The following is a 4,645-nucleotide window of genomic DNA, read 5'->3' as shown; positions in this document are numbered from 1 at the left end:
CCACCCCTCTTCTCTAGGGAAGATTTTAGATGCTAGAAGGGACGAATAAAGTACCACCTAAAGACATAGGTGGAAATGTGGATAGTAATCCAAACAGGATTCACTATCCCCACCAACAAAGAAGAAGTCCCCCTTGTTAAAATTGATGGAATCAAAATATCTCCACAATGGCATGATATTGTCCACTTTGGGCTTAAACCCTCATGGCTTTGTTCTTGGGCTCTCCCCAAAAGGCCTCATACTAATGGAGATACTTTCTATCCTTTTAATCCCATGATCTTTTCCATGTACTTTAGATGTGGGACTATGTTTGCACCATTGCAACCCAACAATCCCCCCCCCTCAAACAAAGGACCACAGGCCCCCCTCAACGTCATTTTTGATGTCTGAATCCTCGACCCACTAGGACTTTTTGCCTCTCGGTCCACCCGACCTACTAGGACTTTCTACCTAGCCGCAGCTAGGACTTTTTGTCCCTCGGTCCACCTGACCTACTAGGACTTCTCACCTAGTTGCAACTAGGACGTTTTGCCCCTCGGTCCACCCGACCTACTAGGACTTCTCACCTAGTGTCTGGTCCTCTTGATTCAGACACGGGAGCACCCACTTCCTTTGTTTAAGGTTCAAACCACATGATTAGATCTAGATCATGGCTCATCCGGCGGTTAGTCCAGTGAAGAGCGGTCTCGCTCTGATACCACTTGTTAAAACTGATGGAATCAAAATATCTCCACAATGGTATGATATTGTCCACTTTGGGTCTAAACCCTCATGGCTTTGTTCTTGGGCTCTCCCCAAAAGGCCTCATATCAATGGAGATACTTTCCATCCTTTTAACCCCATAATCTTTTCCATGTACTTTAGATGTGGGACTATGTTTGCACCCTTGCAACCCAACACCCCTAGCCTGCGACAAGTGAGACCAATAAACCAAGAGAAAGATTAAGGCCGATGCAAAAGCCACACATACCCTCTAATGTAGCTTAACCAAGGAGGAACTCAATCGAGTAAGACCCTTCATCAGTGTGAAGGACTTATGGGATAAGTTAATCGATAAGGGACCTCCGATACAAAAGTAAGTAAAAGAGACTTTATTTTAAATAAGTTATATAATATCATGATGTAGGAAAGAGAGTCTGCAAGTCAACTTCACGTGCGGATCCAAGACCTCCTCAACGTCCACACAATTAGACAATCCATCGAAAATAGGGACATGATAAGGTATGCACTAAAAGAATTTCTGAGAAATACCTTATGGGCATTTGATGGTTGATGCTTACAAGGTCTCTCGAGACCTTTCAAAAAATAAATTAGATGAATTGATTGCTAAGTTTGAATTACATGAGCAAACTAATGCTACTCCAGCTGAAAAAGGTATTGTCTTCATTACAAGTAAACTCAAGAAGGGGCCAAAGTCCAAATCTCAAGTTGAACTCGAATTCAAAGATGAATTAGATTCAGAAGACGACAGAGAACTCAACATTGAACTAGTTAATCTAGTTTGGAAACTTTTCAAAATGAAGAAAGGGTTCATAAAGCACGAGATCAGGAAAATGACCCAAATAAAGAACAAACCATCTGGATTAAATCAAAATAATAAAATGAAGACCGAAGTAACCTGCTATGGATGTAATAAAAAGGGTCATTACAAGATTGAATGTTTAAACGACAAGAAGCAATGAAGAAGGAAAGTAGTAAAAGCTATGTGGGGCGAGTCATCTTCGAAAGATTCCGATGGAGAAGAACAAGCTCAAGCAAGCTTTCTAGCACTACCAATGCAAGATCAAGTGGCTGAAACCAAGCCCAAGTCCGAATCCGAAATCCGAGATTGAGAGAAGCCACAGATCTATATCCATTTCAAACAGTTCTAATAACGAGTTATACTCTCCCCTAATTAATAAATTATATTCCTTAATATATGTTTTGTCTCAAAAATTAGCCAAATCAAATGTCCAAGTCAAGTCTTTCCAAAAGGAGGTGAAAGCCCTTAAAGAGAAAATTGACTTAAGGATTTCAACTGAGAAAGGTCAAATTGGAACTTCAACTCATTCAACAACTTGAGGAAGAAATTTTCAATTTCAAAACTCAAGTTGAAAACCTTGAAGTATGATTGGAATGGTTTACCTCGGGTTCTAAATACTGTATACAATCGATGTAGACTTGGATATAAGGCTAAAGAATGATTCAAATTGTACTTATCATTAATGAATCGAACTAATAAACAACGAGTCCAAGCATGAGTTCCTAAGTACAACTTGACTAATCAAATCGTACTTAGTATTAGTTCATCTAAATATGATATCATCTACATAAATCTGAACTATGAAGAAGTCTTTTTCTACAGTTTTAACAAATAGAGAAGGGTCAATTTGTCCTTGTTGAAAACTTTTGGAAACTAGGTATGTTGATAATATTTCATACCATGCCCTAGGTACTTATTTTAGTCCATATAAGGCTTTCTTGAGTTTGAAGACATAATCAGGATGGTCTTTATCTTCAAACCGTTGTGGTTGACCTACATAGACTTCTTCTTTTATGATCCTGTTTAAGAAAGTGGACTTTACGTCAATCTGGTAGAGCTTGAATCCGTTATGAGCTGTGATAACTGGCATTTTTACTGAGTAAATTAGGGTGAGATTGGGCTATTTTGATTATATTTTTTTGTTAATAAATTAGAATTTTGGGTTGATATTTATCTTGGATGAAATTTAGGATTTCATTATATTCTTTCATTATTTTGAATAATTTATGGATAATAATTTGTTGTATTTTATTTTACAGGAAAATTGAATGGAAATAATAATAATTCAAGGCTCAATTTGAAGAAAAGTCAACTCAGACTCGGCTTGGGTACAAATAAGATCAGAATTTGTTCAACCATGTTAAAAGTCAAGCTCAAAAGTGATTCAAATCAGAATTGGGTTCAAATTAGGCTTAATCAGGTTCAACCCAGCCGGTCTAATGGATTGGTTCAGCCCAATTAATCAGATCAACCCAAATCAAGGTTTAATTCAGCCAGCCCAATAAACCAAATCAAAACCCGGTCTGGTTCAATTGAAATTAGAAGCGGCGCCAATTCAAAGCCTAGTTCAGCAACGCGTTAAAAGGGAATTTGGTTCATGTCGCAAACGTGGGGTTCACTCATGATTTTGGGAAGCTACAGTGCTTCCCAAATCTCGAGCACTATTCATCATTTTTGCCTCGTTGCCACCGCGATCCGAGCCCCGTCGCGCACTACGCCGTCCCCTTCCTCCTTCCGATCAGCGCAAAGCAAGGACTCAGCTACCTCCGGTTGTCGAGCATCGACGCCGCTGAGAGTTTCTGCCGAGAGCTCCGGCAGTTCTCCTTCTCCCTTCCTCTGTCGTCTGGCTTCCGCCGTTGTGAGGGTTCTCCAGCATCGGCAACCGGTGACAGCTCCATCCTCCACCTCCTCAGAAGCGCCGAAAATTGTCGGGCTCCGTCTGTGATTCAGCGGGGAATCACTGGACTCTGTCTGGGTTCAGCAAAGGATTCTGTCATCTTCGTCGCCACTGTCATCGGAAATGGGGCAAGGTAAGGATTAAAGTCTCAGTTCCTGTTCCTGATTGCTTTGTCTGTGATTTCAGCAGGGCATCAGAATAGCGTCTGAAGATCCGAGCCTTCGTCTTCTCCGATTGTGCCAAGCTGTGAGGGTTCTCCAGCAAGGTACATTGTCCCATAGGTGCTATCAACCAGAATTGGCTGAGGTTTTCCTTGTTCTGTGTTGGTTTGAAGAGGGAAGAACTCCACCTCTTTATTCACTGTCATCCATTTTCCTCTGCTCTGTTTAATCTTGCTTGCTGTTGATTGTTCTGTGTTTGATTCAATTATGATACAAACCCCCCCCCCATGAACTTTAATCTCCTGTCAAGTGATTCATAATTGGTTTAAAGATTGTGATTTGAATTGATACTCAGATTTGTTGAATGATAAGATTGGAAATGTTCGGTTAGTTGTTTTAGCATATCAAATGTATTTGTGCGAAAATTCTAGTTGTTGAATTTAAAGGAAATATGGATTGCATTATGTTGTGTAGCATGAAGCTGTTGGGAATGTGGATGTTGAGATTTTATTTTGTTAGGGCTTTAATTGTTTGATTGATTGTTAATGTAGTTGTTTTGCCCTAAGTGTAAATGGGTCGTATGAATCTAATAGAGTCGGTTGAGATTTCTTAAGTTGTTGATTCATGTGCACATGAGTGGAGTTGTTGTTATGGTGAATGTGTGTTTAACATGTTAAGTGTGATGTAGTGTAACTTGTAGGATGAATGCGGCAGTATGTTGTTGTGAAATTTTTTATACTTTGTATCATTTATGCATTGTTCTATGTTGTATGTATGAGATTCATGTTGTATGCTAATCGATGTATGTAGGTGAATGAAATTAGGTTGTAGCTTTGTGTCTTGTTGTTTGAATGATGTTGACCCTGTCAAAAACACATCTGTAAATAACCATGAATTAGGATTGTAAATGTTGTATAATATGAAATTGTGATATAAGATTCATGATGCATGTTGTATAAATGATTTGTATATGTGTATAAATGAGTTGTTGTTTGAGTAAATGTATGATTAGGAATGTATAATATGTATACTTATTATTCTTTTGTAAATTGTAGAATTAAATTG

At 38.9% G+C, this 4,645-nt stretch overlaps 1 pseudogene; it reads left to right on the top strand.

Annotated features, from left to right (window-relative positions):
- LOC141833116 (uncharacterized) overlaps positions 1–3,621 on the top strand; it is a 15,512-nt pseudogene extending 11,891 nt beyond the window's left edge.
- Positions 3,622–4,645: the final 1,024 nt, after the last annotated feature.

The sequence above is a fragment of the Curcuma longa genome, chromosome 8, assembly GCF_044706935.1.
Source record: "Curcuma longa cultivar G26 ecotype Majalengka, Jawa Barat chromosome 8, ITB_CL_G26_1.1, whole genome shotgun sequence".
Lineage (NCBI taxonomy): Eukaryota > Viridiplantae > Streptophyta > Magnoliopsida > Zingiberales > Zingiberaceae > Curcuma > Curcuma longa.
Note: the sequence above shows the minus strand (reverse complement) of the source record. Positions and strands in the feature narration are given on the sequence as shown.